Raw genomic sequence first — 16,892 nt, forward strand, 5'->3', positions numbered from 1 at the left:
AAGCTTCATGACACCTCTTCTCAACAGACCAACAGATGCTGGGAGTGGTAGGGGCCCTCAAAAGACTCCACAGACTAGAAATCTGGACAAATGTTGTTGTCCACAAACAGTTGCTTGTAGGTGATTTGGCTGGAACGAGGGATTAGAAGCAATTGTTTTCCTGAGACCTGTTGTTCTGCCAGTCCCACTACCATGCCAAAACAGCCTCATGCTAGCCTGAGGTTTATTCAACACCTTGCAGTAACTTGGCAGCTACTGATGTCCTTGGCAGTAACTTAAGAAGTGAGCCACAGAGCATTCCCTGCCAAAGCCTCAGATGAGCAGCCCTGAAGATGCTGTTTTCTGTGACTTTCCTTGAAGTAGGGAAGAAGAAGAAATTATGGATGCACTTCTATTTTCTCTGTTTTTTTCCTTGCCAGGTAGCTGTGTTATTTGAAGATTCCCAGGTGGAAGAAGCAGTCTGTCTCCTCTTGGGATTTCGGTGCTGGCTGCTAGCACTGCAGCTTGCTTACCCAGCTGCAGGATCAGGGAAGCTACAGAGCTGTCAGCCTGCCCTCAGGGCCTGGCAAGGTTATGGAGCAGATCATCTTGATCAAACAGCACTTACAGGACAGCCAGGAGATCAGACCCAGCCAGCATGGGTTTGGGAAGGGCAGGACCACCCTGATCTCCTTTTGTGACCACGTGACCAACCTGGTGGATGCAGGGAAGGCCGTGGATGTGTCTGTCTGGACATCAGCAAGGCCTTTGACATCATCTCCCACAGCACACTCCTGGAAAAGCTGGCAGCCCACGCTTGGGTAGGAGCACTCTTTGCTGGGTTAGGAATTGGCTGCATGGCCGGGCCCAGAGGGTGGTGGTGAACGGTACTGCATCCAGCTGGTGGCTGCTCACCCTGAGGGGTGTCCCTCAGGGGCCTGTGCTGGGGCTGGTCCTGTTTAACATCTTAATTGGTGATCTGGGTGAGGGGATGGAGTCCGCCAGCAGCAAATTTGCAGATGCCATCGAGTTGGACAGGAATGTTGATCTGCTGGAGAGTAGGAGGGCTCAGCAGAGGGACCTGGTTGATGGGCTGAGTCCAGCAATATTAAGTTTAACAAGACCAAGTGCCAGGTCCCACACTTTGGCCATGATAACCTCCTGCAGCGCAACATGATGAGTGCCCAGGCAGAGAAGGACCTGGGGGTACTCTTTGACAGCAGGTGGAAGAGCCAGCATCGAGCTCACATGGCCAAGAAGGCCAAGGGCCTCCTGGCCTGTACCAGGAACAGTGTGGCCAGCAGGAGCAGGGAGGTCATCCTTCCCCTGTACTCAGCACTGGTGAGGCCACACCCTGGGTGCTGTGTGCTGTGCTGAGCCCCCCAGTTCAGAAGAGATATTGAGATGCTGGAGTGTGTCCAGAGAAGGGCAGCAAGGCAGGTGAGGGGCCCTGGGAGGAGCAGCTGAGGGAGCTGGGGGTGTTGATCCTGTCTCACTCAGGCCAGACCCTGTCACTCTCTGCAGCTCCCTGAAAGGAAGGTTTAGCCAGGTGGGGATCAGCCTCTTCTCCCAGGCCACCAGTGACAGGATGAGAGGACAGAATCTCTTAAGCTGTGCCAGACGAGGTTTAGGCTGGACATCGGGAAAAAATTCTTCACAGAAAGAGTGATTGGACTTTGGAATGGCCTGCCCAGGGAGGTGAAGACCTTTCCTGAAGGTCTTAAATAAAAGACTGGATATAGCACTCACTGCCATGGTCTAGTTGACAGGGTAATAGGTTGGACTTGATGACCTCAAACATCTTTTCCAGCCTAGTTGTTTCTGTGATTCTATCACTGGCCCAGTGACAGCTCCTGGGGAACAGAGTGGGATTGGACGACCTGCAGAGGAGAAATGTAAGACAACTTTCCCCAAATTCCTTTAGTCTCTGAATTACTCAAAAAGAAAATCCTGATTTGTCCTTACCTTCCCCTTTCTATTCTCAGTGCCTCCCTTGACATTCAACATCCACCTGAGGCAGAGAAATGATGAGAACAAGTAATACTGCCAGCATTACAGTGCAGGACAGAGATATATCTGTGAATAGGACAACTCTCTTCGCTAAAAAGGGAATTTTTGTTGAATTTCAATTCTATCAGCAAAATTATGCCACCAAAATAGGTCACCACCCCTTAGCTGTGCATCTCTCTGTAGCTGTTAATGAGCTGAGAATTGTGTGTACTGAGGAGTTGTGTTATCCACTCTATTTGAAACATTTTGTGGCGCTGAGTTTCATTGTTCCTGACAGCTGTAATGCTGATACAGAGGAGGCTCTTGCGCCTCCAGTCCCTTAAAACTGGCTTGGCTATTCATTGTGCCAAGAAAAAGAGGAAAAAGTGTACCTTTTTACACTTTAGATTTTAAAACTAAAGCTTGGCTCCTGTAGGTTACGGCATTTCTCTCTTTTCAAACAACTCTGACTGCAACAGGAAAACTGCTTTTAGTGGTATTTATTTCTATTCTTGTGCCTTCTGATCATTCTTCACATATAGCTGAAATTATATTCCCTTAAAAAATGCAAAAATACTTACTGATGAGGTTTGGGTTAGTACACTGGATTTTGCTTTAGAAGTGAGATTGTAAAGAAAATAAATAAGTTGTCTGCAGCCCAAAAGACAAAAGCTGTAGAAAGATGAAAATAAATGAATGTTCCAGAATGTAACTGGGGCCAGAATCTGCATATATCTTTTTTACACTGCTGTGATGACACCGGGATCTTTGTTTTATTTTTTCCCCCACATATGACCAGAAGATAACTTAATACCTAGTTTTTAAACATCCTTTTGTTACCAGATTCTTTAGACCATTCTCGGTTTTGTCTCCTATCTTTGAACTCCTAGAAGAAGGGCTATGGGATTGATGTTGAATTTGCAATGACAAAAAAGTTTTGTGGAGTTAATTCCAATCTACAGGGGCAGCTTTTGTTAATGGCAAGTTTTCAGCTAAAGATAAATAGCTAGGAAAATTATGACATCATTATGTTCTCCTCAGTGGAGGGGCTGCCCAGAGAGGTCTCTACAGTACAGCTTATCTTCATCAAGGCTGTAATTTAACAACGGGCATTTAAACCAGTCCTCCTCAATTTCAGCACATTGTGGGAGCACAAGAACTAAAATTTTGATTTTATCTCAGAGGTAAAGAGGAGTTAAATGCATCAGTTCAAATAAGGGGCCTTAACAGTTCTTTGAAAGAGTGAGTCAGATTGTAGTCAGGTCTGTTTATCACAGTCCATCTTTCTGAAATCCTCCTGAGACCTGTCATGTAGCCTTTAAGCCTGCTAGTCAGTGGTGCCAGCCCTAAAATAAACTCAAAATAAACCAAAAATCAAAATGACATTATGTATTTTTAGACAGTATGCCATTTCTGGTCTTCTGACCTGGCAAAAACTGGAAACCTTCCACATGGAAATCATCTCCTGGCCTTTCGGACTCCAATTCAGAGAGTGGCACAGCCACAAAGAAGAGACAAAAATAGCTGGCTACTTTCTGGACACATGCTGCAAGTTCAATGTGAATTTTCGATCAGTCTACACTATGTTCAAATTAGTACATCTGACTTCTTTTGTTAAGGGAATTCATTAATCTTTTCACAGGCTGAGGCAGCCAACAAAGTGCCAAGACTTTCCTTGAACACAGGTAGGTATTACATGAAGATCCTGCATTGCATATGTGAAAGTGATTTCTTCCAAGGATCATTAAGGCTGTTCCTTTTCTTTGGTCACACTTCCAGTGCTACAACCACAGGCACACAAGCACACTGTCAAGTCTCTGCCATAGGAAAGGTGTTCTCACTGGTTCCTTGCTCAGGGTCACGACCAGAAAATATTATTCCCTCTAATGCTTTTCCAAAACTAGTACTACAGACAACAGATGCTGAAAAAAATCTTAATCAGAATTCCAGAGAAAGATGAAAACTCCACTAACTTCCTATTTGTGTCATTCTAATGACATTATTTTATGCTTTAATGCTGTAAGGAACAAACTGGAGAACTGTTCTATGCTGTAGAACAGCGTTCTATGCTTCTTTTGCATACAACATACAAGCCTCACTCAAGATGACATTGCCATTAAACTGGTATCTCTGGTGTGCATCTAATTATTAAATCATCTTTATTTTGCACCTCTAATGTGCAAAGGTCTTGTTTGGTAAGTAGCATTCAGAAGAGATAGTATTCATTAAACCTAGTAGTCAGAAGTTCCTAGGATGAAATTTAATGCTGATTTACAAAGCAGTCTTAATGATTGACATTGTCTTCCACTGAATTTAGTTAAAAATGATTCTCAAACCTCTAGACTGCTTTGAAATTCCCTGTCAACATGTCTACATTTTAAATTTCTGCATGTATTTCAATTTTGAAACCTGGAAGGGAATACAAGACATAATTGTTTCAAAACTAAGCAGTCACCCACCCTTTTAAATAAAGATATTTGGGAAGAGGTTGAATTCTTTAACTTTGAAAACTTCCAGTAATGTCTTAATTCAGTACTTAAGCAGGCTTTTCATCTTTCTCCAACTTTCAGGTTTATGTCTTCTGTACCAGAGAATAGCGTGTGGAGCAAGGCTGCAGGTATCCTCAACTTCATGATAAATTCAAACCTCTCTCAAAAGGTCTCAAGTGTTCTCATGTAGTTAGGTTAGTTACTGCTAGGTGTGTCAGGAATGACAACAAAAAGGCTCTCTAAGAGGCTGAAACTGGTTTACGAGGGGCACATACCATGAGAGAGCCTACTGTAGCTCTGTGCTTTATGTATTTGTCCATCATGTATTAAAATAATAGTAACCATGTAGCTGGGCCATCTGCACAACTGGAGAAGAAGGCAGCACGTCAGGTTGTTAATTTAACAATATAAGACTACTTTTTCTTGAATTATTCTTGTGCAAATTTCCCCTAGGAAGTTTGAAACAATTAGTGAAGTGAAAAAAATCTCTCAGCTGAGCGTGCTTCTGCCACAGACTGCTCTTCACAGCAGTCTGAGACTCTTTTGTAAGGATGGTGAAGGAACTTTGCTTCCCTAATAAAATTGTAAAGAGACAAACAGATACAACTAATGAAAAAAATGCATTTCTTCTTCTTGATGTTTCCCAACATGATTTTCTATTCTTCGCGCTCAGGAAAGAAAAATAATCTCCCTGTTACTACATTTTTTCCTTGATTTCTTTAGATGACCAATTTATTTAGTCTTCTAACTTTATGGGCATTACAACATTTGTAGCTTGGGCACACAACAAAAGTATGGAGAGCGTGGATGCATGAGATCTTACAGACAAATTAATTTTATCCACATTTTAGACTGTTCCTACAGTGGAAAAATATACTTTTTAAAGACTGATAAATATATTTTTAAAAAGATACCTTTTAAAGACTGATAAAATACTTCTGGTTGAGAGCTGTCAAATGACAAAGGTGTTTCTTGATTCTAGTGCCCAGGTTGTCACTAGAATCAAGAGGGGTGGTCATGGTGTGCTTTTATAGCTGTTTCAGTGTACTTCAAGTATGCATAAACCTACGTATATATGTCCACAACAGATGTCAATTTTCTATCTGGTATGTGATGACATTGAAGTGACAAAAGCCCCGGACGTGTCTTTTGCAAGCAACATCTTCAATGTATCTTTTACTGCACATGTTATTAGTTGCCAAACCACAGTTCAACTATACTGAAAGCATATATCTCCATGTTGACATGAGAGTCGCAGTTAAGGATGATGGCACTTTTCAGAAGACAGGGACCATATGGAAGAAGGGACATCTAAAGTTGTATTTTGAGTTTTCACATATCAAATCTGTCTAGGAATTACATAATTTCTCTTCCAACCCCCTCCTCGCCCCCCTCTCCCCCAATATCTGAGTCAGTAACGCTACTTGCAAAATAAACTCTAACCTCAGCAAGTTAAATGAGTTTATTTAGTAAAGTAGATCAATAAGCAGACATCCTGTAGATGACACTACTGGTCAGACCCTGACAACTTTCAAACCATCCTTCTATGAAGGTGTTCCTATGCCTGTCTTGTCTTCTCATCTTGTTCTTCTAATGTGCACTCTGCGGTACTGGGACTGGTTGCTATGTGGCTGCTAAGGAAGGATGATTAGTTACAGGATAGTTAAATTTCATTCTACATAAAAACTTACAAATCATATGATGTATTTTTGGTTTTGGTTGAAAAAATTATTTGAGTCCTTCTTATTAGTACCTTCAAAATAATAAAGCTTTGCCTGGGAGTTCACTATCACAGCTTGAAAAGCAATTCTGGATTTAATTTTTCCCTTTCAAAATACACCAGTTTAAAACCACATTTCATTGTTACCAACCTAAGATGCTAGTCCTCTGCTGTCTGATTGATAGTTCTGACTCATAGCAGTAATTCGGCAAAGATTTCCACAAATCAATGCCCTAAAAATGCTTCTTTTTTAATAGCCATTTTTTTGTTGTTTTCACTATACTTGTTATCCAGTTATCAGAGTTTTGATTTAGTATTCTAGGCTGCCTGTTCCATCTCATGATGAAAGTGTACCAGCTGTGAAATGTTGCAGTGAGAATCATTCCTGCAATTGATCTGAGCACAGTTTTCCCAAAGAGCACAGAAAATCCACTGCTGCAGAAACAAAGCGTAACTTACAGTCTTCTGGAATGAGGCAGAGAGGAAAAAAAATGCAAAGCAAAAGGAACTTTCTTGATACTTGAAGAGAAACAAAGAGTGCACTGAGAAAAGTGAGTTAATAATGTAAAAATGTCAGGAAAAACAGAGGTTGCCTTTAAATCAGAGATCTGGTTTGTATTTTCAAATTAAAATGATGATTCAAGGGAAGCAGAGCTAATATTTTAGTCTGTTGCTTTTGTGTTATAAGTTCCACAGTAAGTATTAGCTTGCATTTTGTTTGCCTTGAGTGAACTGCAATTTCAGCTGCTACAATGCCAGAAAGTCAAATGCAGCATTGTTGCAAGTAGGAAACTGGAAAAACCTTTCAGCAGGGCCCACGTTAGATAGGACTGTAAGTAAAAGATGTTTCAAAAGTCTTTAAAGTATGTTTAAAAAACAAAAAAGATCAAAAGATAGTTTGTTTTGGAGTTTAGCAGATGAAGTCTAAATTTTTATAAGAATGTCCCTATAAGTATACAGAGCTCAACATACAACATAGGTAGTTCTTTTATCTGTTTGTGAAAAACCTAACTCTGGGCAACTTAAGATCCATGGATACTGTGGTTATTGCAGTTTTAATGTTTAATTAAGTTGTTATATTTTGGCTCTAGATAAAGTGCTGTATGATGACAAATACTGGCTTGGTACAGATGTCTTGCTATCTTTTGCCCTCAAAGCAAGTTGCAGCTATGTTTCAGAGCCTTTGAACAGATTGCTTTCAAATGGCAGCCCCACTGAACCTATTTCTACGAGTCCTCATTTGAATGATTTGCCGCAGACAGCCTGGATTTACTCAGCTGCTGAGTCCATGTAATTGAAGTTGCTACCATTTGTAGGTTTTTGAAATGAGGAAGGCTTTCTTGGATGTGGAAGGAGCTTAAGGAGTGGGGTTTTGCCTGCAGGAGATGGGATAGCCTTCTGACAAGGGATTGCGGTGCTGGAAGTCCAGGGTTTGTTCCTGGCTGTTTTGCTCCCTGTATTGCCCTCACATTGGGCTGCTTTTCCCCACAGCTCCAAACACTTGGACAGTGAGGACAGCAAAGGCCAGTGAGCTTTCTGCCAGCATGCAGCCTGGCCAAGCTGCGATGGGAATGCTAATAGAAACTACAGGAGAGGCTGAAAGTACTCCTGAATTTCCCCAAGTGTCTGTTTCCCATGGCTTAGAACTCAACCAGAGGATATTTTAAGTCAAAGCAAAGCATGTGTGGCTTTCAGTGGTTAGCATTCCCCATTTCAGTACTTTAGTCTTATCTGCTGATGTTTCAGAGCTGCTAAAATAAGACACAGACACACTGAGAATAGAAGAGAAATGTTTCTGCTGCCTTGATATAGAGTTGCTGCCACTGTTGAAATTGCAGAGTGGGGATGAGCTGAAAGCAAGTTTTAACTCGTGGCTCTCAGCTTCACCAGCAGAAAAGATGACTCCCAAGAGCAGAGATCCCATGCCTTACCACCGAAGAGTGTGTGAAATGTGGTAGACCACCAATCTTCCCAGGGCACCACAGCTGTAATCAAAGTCTGTGTAAAACACAAAAGGATCTTGACTTATTCAAAATCATTACGTCTTTTCTGTAAGGACACACACACTGGCAGAGTTAAATTCTGCCCTTCCCACCCTTTACCCTAAGCCCCCATTTCTATGCTGCCTGTCGGGACAGGAGCTAGAAGGGCAGTAGGTTAAGGCAGACAGGACATATGTGGCTCTCTGAGCAGAGAAACTGTTGCTGTGGTCTGTTCCCAACAGCCTGACACTTGGAGGGGCTGTCATGCGCTTGTGCTGGAGTTAAAAGACCTTATAAGGCAAAGCCTGAACAAACTGTTAAGCAGTCTGAAGTGTTCCTCAGTGCTGAGAAACCTCTAGGGAATGCACAACATATCCCTGGCAAAGATTACAGCATATTTTACAGCAAGCTCATAGAGTAACAAAGCAGATATTGTATCTTTGAATTTCAGGCTCTGCAGGCTGGTCTCAGCAAGAAAATTAAGATCAGGTCCCCCTCATTTTACTGCAGTGAGAAAAGCTGAGTGTCATTCATTAAATCCGTCTTTAGGATTTCTTTGAGTTACACATGAAGTCCTCTTCTGGAAATATACCCTCCACAGCAGAATACTTATTTGGAGGTCTCTCCAAGCTCACGGCTGGACAAACCAATCTATTTGATCGGAGGCAGTAGTCAATATAAATGACAAAATGAGCACACCTTTGCACCTGAAATCTTCACAGTAAACCACTCCTGCTTTGGCAGGAGAACCTCCAGCTCACTGATGGTCAGTTAGGTGTGAGGAATTCCAACCCTTCCTCTTTTGCCACTATGTGTCAGGTGGAGCTGAGGCACAGCTGCCTTGCACCCTCATCACTGACCTGCAGGAGAAACACTGCATGCCTACATGCAACAGGGTTGTGATCAGTGTCACAGAGTCTAGTTGGAGGCTTGTCACTAGTGGTGTCCTTAGAGGGCCCAGTCTTGTTTAATTTATCCATCAATGACTTGGATGAAGGGCAGAGGCCTCCTCAGCAATTTCACTGACAACGCAGAGCTGGGAGCAGTGGCCGATAGCCCAGAGGGCTGTGCAGCCCTTCAGAGGGACCTCAGCAGCCTGGAGAGATGGGCACAGAGGAACCGTCTGAAATTCAGCCAAGGCAAGTGCAGGGTCCTGCAGCTGGGGAGGAACAACCCCAGGCACCAGCACAGCCTGGGGGTGACCTGCTGGGAAGCAGCTCTGTGGAGAAGGAGCTGGGGGTCCCGGTGGACAACAAGCGCTCCATGAGGCAGCAGTGCCCTGGTGGCCAGGAAGGCCGGTGACATCCTGGGCTGCATCATGAAGAGCAGTGCCAGCAGGCTGAGGCAGGTGACCCTGCCCCTCTACTCAGCCCTGGAGAGGCCTCACCTGGAATGCTGTGTCCAGTTCTGGGGTCCCAAGTAAAAGAAAGTCATGGAGCTCCTGGAGCAAGTTCAGCAGGGGGCTACAAAGACAATGAGAATTATACAATGGCTTGGGTTGGAAGGGATCTTAAAGATCACCCAGTTCCAACCTCTCTGCCATGGCCAGGGGTACTTTCCACTGCACCACAGAATCACAGAATGCATTGTGTTGGAAGGCACATTGAAAGGTCATTTAGTCCAACCCACTGCGATGACCAGGGACATCTCCAAATAGATCAGACTGCTCACAACCCTGTCCAGCCTAATCTTGGATGCTTCCATGGATGAAGCATCTACCACCACTCTGGGCAATCTGTACCAGCGTTTCAGCACCCCCATTGTAAAAATTTTGTCCTTATATCTAATCTAAACCTATTCTCTTCCAGTTTAAACCTTGTTTTTTCACTACACACCATTGTAAAAAGTTTCTCTCCAACTTTCTTGAAGGTTCCTGTTAGGTACTAAAAAGCCACAATATGGTCAAATCAGGTCACCCCATAGACTTATTTTCTAGTTATTTTAAAAGAACAACCTTGAGGCAATAAGGGGACCAGAGCATCTGTCTTATGAGGAGAAGCTGAGGGAGATGGGCCTTGAGAAGTCTGGCAGATGGTCTCATCACTGTCTGTAAGTATCTGGAAGGAGGGTGCGAAGATGATGGATCCAGACTCTTCTCAGTGGTGCCAAACAATAGGACAAAAGGCAGAAATGGATGCACAGGAAGTTCCATGTGAACATGAAGAAAAATATTTACTATGAAGGTGACTGAACACTGGAAAAGGCTTTGCAAAAGGTTGTGGACTCTCCCTCTCTGGAGATACTTAAATGTCTGGATGCAATCTTGTGCCATGTGCTCTAGAATGACACTGCTTGAGCAGGGAGGTTAGACCAGATAATGCATTATGATCCCTTCCAACCTGACCTATTTTGTGATTCTGTGGTACTTCATGGTGCTCCCTACCAAAGCAGTCAACTGCACCAGAAAGGCATGGCCTATCTTTTTCCCCCATAAGCCTGATCAAAGTGCTATGATTCTAACAGCTGATGCCCCACTCACAGGCAGTTTATTTAATCTCTTCTCTATTACTTCTCTTCTTTGCATTCTCTTACTCAAGCCTTTTTTCTGTTCAAGCCCTTTCCTTGTTGTTTACTGATGTTTTAAAATAAATTCTTTCCAATTCCTTTTACTGTTTCTACTCAACTGCCTGTTTAAATTATGCAGGTGCTGACTTAAAACTTACATGGGCATCCAGAGGAAAAAGCATGTTTATTCACTTCTCCAAAGTCAATGTGGTTGTTCAAAGCACTGTAAACAGTAAAAGCAGCAGAAAACTGTGAATGCCAGTATGAAATTACTTTCAAAAACCAAGGCCATTGAATTGAGATTTGTTTTCTTCCTCCTAGAAGGAAGATTCATGGAGGTGGTCTTGCTGCAGCTGAGGAGGACCAGATTGGACATCTGTTGGGTATCCACTAACTTCTCATACAGTATCTAATAGATTGTCATTATTTAGGTTGGGTACTTCCCAATTTAGTTCTCCCAAGAGAGTCCAAACCACACTGCCTCTCACTCCCTTCTGCCTTCCCCTCCTTCTTCCCACTTTGGTTGGATGGAATTGAGAATTGGAGACACAAAAGATGAAAATCACAGGTTGAGATAAGAATTTAGTGGAAACAGCAATGAGATAAGGAAACAAACAATAACTGCAACAGCATTTATAACAAAAGGTATAAAACAAAGAAACCACTTATACATATAGCCTTTGACAAATATTGATGGGCTCTTTCCTGCCCTTCCTTTTCTCCTGACTAGAAAAGGACACCCTTCTCAGAAAAGGGAAAGAGTTCCTTTCCCCTCCCCTTGGCAATGATGCAAGGTGGTATTGAATAACATTAGGCTCTGGCCATGCCCCCCTCCCAACTACTGTAAAAAATTAACCCTGTCCTGGCTGAAACTAAGACATGCATATCCATGTGAGGAGGACGTGCCAACACATTTGCCATTTGCAGTTGATACTTTGTTCCTGGATGCCAAAAATAGGATTAGAAGTATGTTGAACATGTCTGTAATTCACCTCTGTCATAAGACGAATTCAGACACATTGCAGCCTAGTCAGTTGCAGTGATGCACACATTGTCATGAATGCAAAAGATTTATTTATACATCTTTGTTACATAATACCAGCCATAGTCATGAGAAGATAGATATGTCCTACCAGGCTTTTGGCAGGGCACTGGATAGCAAGACACAAGCACACCTGTAAATCAGTCCCCAAAGGTAATATGGAAATCAGTAGCTAGATAAAGTATGTGGTTGAATGAAGAGCTGATAGGAAGTTAGTCATCTGCAGATGACAATTGACAGTAACTGAAGAGGCTTACAAAGTGCCATTTGTCCTGTAACTGTAATAAACCCAAAACATTGTAAATATTCAAACTTCAACAAAAAAAACTATGGAAAACAGCAGTGTAAGCCAATTTAATGAAAAAAATGCACTCAAATCAGAACCAAGTTTGGGGATGTTAAATCAGTGTTAAGCTGAGGATCAGAAGAATAAAAGTAGAGAAATTAACACAAAAATTTCACTACCTGAATTAGATATAATAAATGGGCTTAGACATGTTATTATGGTTGGTTGAGACTTGAAGTATGACTCAGTTTGATGTGTAACATGTATGACTGCTTGCCTCTAGCTGTAGAAGCCCAGAAGATAAGTGGCTAACATATATGTCTCAAACACTGATGGCCAGATATCTTGGAGTTAAACAAAGGACTGATGGTAAGAACATGCTGTGAAAATAGAATAGAATGGAGTATGGCTGGAGAAGGGGACCAGACAGAGGTAGGGCAGTGTTTTTCTGTGTCAAACACCCTTGTTCTGGCTTCTGGAGATAAGCGCAACACAGCACAACACAGCTGCAGGAAAAAGGTCAAGAAGCAGGCACGGACAGTCAACTAAAAGTCAACCCAATAGAGTTGGGATCAAGATCACCAAAGACCCCTGAAACCCTCTGACCCATTTTCACAAAGGTATAAAAGAGCAAACTGTGCATGACAAATAATTTGCATTTAAGTGAGAAATGAGAAACTGAGCTCTAGGATGAGGAAAGTTATCTATAAAATGTACCTCCATGAAGTCCAGGTGGTGCCTCCAGGACCCTAAAACACCTCCTCAGCTGGGTCAGTGCTGGAGCCATCACTACTATGGTTACCTTCCTTCCTTCCTTCCTTCCTTCCTTCCTTCCTTCCTTCCTTCCTTCCTTCCTTCCTTCCTTCCTTCCTTCCTTCCTTCCTTCCTTCCTTCCTTCCTTCCTTCCTTCCTTCCTTCCTTCCTTCCTTCCTTCCTTCCTTCCTTCCTTCCTTCCTTCCTTCCTTCCTTCCTTCCTTCCTTCCTTCCTTCCTTCCTTCCTTCCTTCCTTCCTTCCTTCCTTCCTTCCTTCCTTCCTTCCTTCCTTCCTTCCTTCCTTCCTTCCTTCCTTCCTTCCTTCCTTCCTTCCTTCCTTCCTTCCTTCCTTCCTTCCTTCCTTCCTTCCTTCCTTCCTTCCTTCCTTCCTTCCTTCCTTCCTTCCCTCCAAATCCACCATCATGTTTTTATACTGAAAGATAAGGGACTAATTACTAACACATACCAATTTCCATGCCAAGTGTATAATTTGCTAATAGAACTATGCAACTTTTTTGGACCCTCTGACTTTTGCTTTTCCTTTTTGACCATGAGCATCTTTGTGTTTGCCTGCCTTTCAGGGTGGCACACATCAGTAGCTAATGGCACTGCAAAGCTTTTACCAGTCTTCTGAAGCAGTCCTCTTGTAGCATAAAATAAATCTTGGGTTGCCATAAACTGCTGACACTGGAAACTTCTTTCTGTCCTCCTCTATATTTTATCTACACCCCCCCCCCCCATTTTTGTTAATATTCAGAATTATTTTCTAGATTAATAATGAGAAAAAAAGAACTCTAATGCCTTCCAGATATTTTAGAAATATATGGTATTTTCTGAAATCAGAAAGTAATACATGGATGCTGGGGTTTGACTTCACTTAATGCCCTAATGTTTTCAAATAAAGAGTGCCAATGAGGTAAGCTAGAGAGTTCAGCATTGCACATGTGACTCAGAACAGGTCTTAGATAATGCTGCCCTTGACTGGTGTCAAGAGTGTAATCAGGAATGATCCAGAAGCTCAAATACCAACACCTGACACTTACATGCTTTGAAAAAAATGCCTATGAAGCCAAGTATAACTTTGTAATTTCTGCTGCCTACTTTTGGACGCAGAAGATGGTCCCAAAAACTGATGCCTTTTTTCCTACAAATAGCTGTGAAGGCAAGAGGAACAGAGTTTGTAAAATTTAGCATTTTATATTTACACTGTCAGGCAATGAAACTCAGCAATGAGAAATGCATTTTTACAATGTGCCTCTGTGTGAAGCCTCTACCAGCTGGAAACCCTAATGTTAAAAAGATATCAAAGAAAGCTTTGGTGTCTGACTAGAAACTTTTTGCTAAGCATACTTGTGTCCTACGAAAACTGAAAATAAGGTTGGCGGTATTCTCTCTTGATGAGCAGCTTGAAGCCTGTGCCTATTTAAACTGGATTTGCACTGGTCTGGTCTGTGAAAATGAGTTGAACATTCATTTCTGAGGTTACCCTGGGTCAGAGACTACTGACGGATGTGTATCTGGTAAGGGGAACTCTGATCTTTGCACCTGGGATTAAATTCTGTAGAGCTAGAAAACCATTTTATTTTCTGGGATAAACCTGTGAACGTGTGCTATCCTCTTTGGTCAGTAAGAGCACAGGAACCTGACTGCAAGCAAAATGTTAGTGAAAATATAATTACTGAGTGGACTAAGTACAATACTATTAGAGGGAGAGGCTGCGTGGAGGAATGAATTGCTGCTTGTCTGCTTTATGATTCATTCATCTTATTATGCCAATTGAAACAATTTGCTGCAGTGTCTTTTGTACACAACCAGGAAACACAGAGGCTCTCAGAGCTTCAGTAGTTCTCTCATTCTGGTATGGCTTGGTACCATTTGAATTAACCTTCATGTAATTAGACTCCAAATTTTCCTCCTTCACACACAGAGGCACTTTTCTTAAGAAAAGCAGGCAAATCCATATTAGGTCAAATTTGCCCAGTCTATGTAAACCAGCCTGTGATGCTGGAAGCCATATAGGAAACAGGCATGCATGCTTTTGAGATCAAGGGAATCAGTGAAGTTGTACTGACTTAATGTGGGCAAAGATCCCAGAAGAGACGAATGTTTATGACTATGAACCGATGCATGTGGCTGGTCAAAACCCGAAGGTTTGAATTAGTTCCCTCTCGTTGTCTCCCAAAGCAGTGATCCAGCCCTGAGTATGCCAGTGAGCCTCTCATCAGAAAACATTACAGAAAGCCCTAGGCATGTGCATCCTTGTAACTGGCTTTTCCTGTCATGACTAGATCTTTCCATGTGTCCTTGTTCTTGACAGATAAGAGTAGATCTCTTTTAAGTGCTTCTTGGCTGACATTGACATCTCAATAGACAGATAAAAAAATAGAGAGATTTCGTCCTCCTGTTTTTCCTCCTCCCATCCACAATTGTCACTTATCTCCCCAGCTAAGCCAATTATAGTGCCCGAGAAGTGTCCCCACGAAGAAAGGGAAGCAGACAGACAGACACCAATTGAATTTCCTGCAGGCAGTATACAGAGGTTGTTTTGTTCCTGCAACAGAGACATTACTCCCTTGTGCCACTGGTGACTCAACTGAAGACTGAGCCTGATGAGACAAAAATTATGCAATATTCCTAAAAATCCAGCAGGGTTTGCAGATATAGCCTGAAGATGTTTATTTCACTATCAAAATGCAACTTAACCTGTACTGTTTCAGAAAGCTGTGAAGTGAGAGAAAAATAAGGAAAGAGAAGGAGAGAGCAATGGAGAGGAGGAGAGACTAACACTGGAAAGGGAAAGGAAGAGTGGTCATCTCTAAACTCCACTGCCTTGGTACATGTAGCTGATGCCATCTATTACCTTGTAAAAAGAAAAATACATTGGTCACTATTGGACTTCAGTAGCAGACTGGCCATAGATAAAGACTTCCTTTGTGCCCAGCAGGCACTGCACAAATGCTGAATGAAGTGCAGCCTAAGGATGTCCTCTGCAGGAGCCAGACTCGTCTGCAGGAAGGAGAAACATGTCTATGCCAGCTTAAATCCCTCTAATTTGGCCAATAGTGCAACAGGGACTCTGCAATACAAACTGGACTGTTGGTTAGCCATCCAATGCAGTATCCAGGCTGCAATTTGTGCAGATGTTCTGGTGCTGTCCAGGGCAGCTAACACAAGGCTACTGGGTGCTTGGTCCCACTTTCCAGCTACAGCTCAGGTAACTCTTCAGTAAGGGAGGGAATGAAGATCAACAAAAGGGACTCAGCAGCCTAGCAAGGGCAGCATTCAAACAAGCTGTCAGTAAGTTTGATGTGAACAGTAATGAATAAAACATGTTGTCAGCAGCTGATCAGAGTCCTAAAGCATTGACAGGTCTTAACAAGCCTGCATCAGAACTGTTCTGTTAGTATATTTGTTTACTTATATATTTAATATACTTGATTAATATTCATCAAACCTGTAGTGGTGAAATTTCTAGAGCTAGTGTCTGTGCTGGCAAACTGTGTTAGCAGAATTTGCACCAGTATAATTGCATGAAGTAGGAACAGCTGAAGTGCACAAGGGCTTTTGCTGGAGCAGCCGTTGTGCAGAGCAACTGTATCTGTTACTGACAGAGCACTGCTGCAATATTTCCTGTTGCCAGACCACCTAGCCCTAATTCCTTGAAAGTGTGTACTTTATTCCATTTTCATGATAGCTTCAACATTTTCACAACTGAACCTGTGTCTATCCAGCTCTGTCATTGCCTGAATGTTTGATAGGGCAGGAGGAAGGAATGTAAGTAGAAAGGGAAAGGGGAGTGATAGTTTTACCTCAATCTTCAAAGAATAAATCAGAAAACCTTCATTTTTCTAAAGTACTTCAGATTGCTAACTGAAGGATTTAATTTGCATGTAAATTTGTATAAGTTATACTTTGAATGCAGATGTTGAAAACTTATGAAACTTGTGTAAATGTGCACATATCATCTTAAGTGAAAGGTGTGGTGTGAAAAATACATTGTCTTGGCTCTCAGTACATTCATACATATTTAATCCCAAAGATAAGGGAACAAGCTTTTGCCCTCTCTTTTTATATGCCTAAACTGAGTGCCCAGCCATCAGTTATGTCAGGGTCCCTGTTATTTGATATCAACATCTTATCTCAAGTT

The sequence above is a fragment of the Melospiza melodia genome, chromosome Z (genome assembly GCF_035770615.1).
Source record: "Melospiza melodia melodia isolate bMelMel2 chromosome Z, bMelMel2.pri, whole genome shotgun sequence".
NCBI lineage: Eukaryota > Metazoa > Chordata > Aves > Passeriformes > Passerellidae > Melospiza > Melospiza melodia.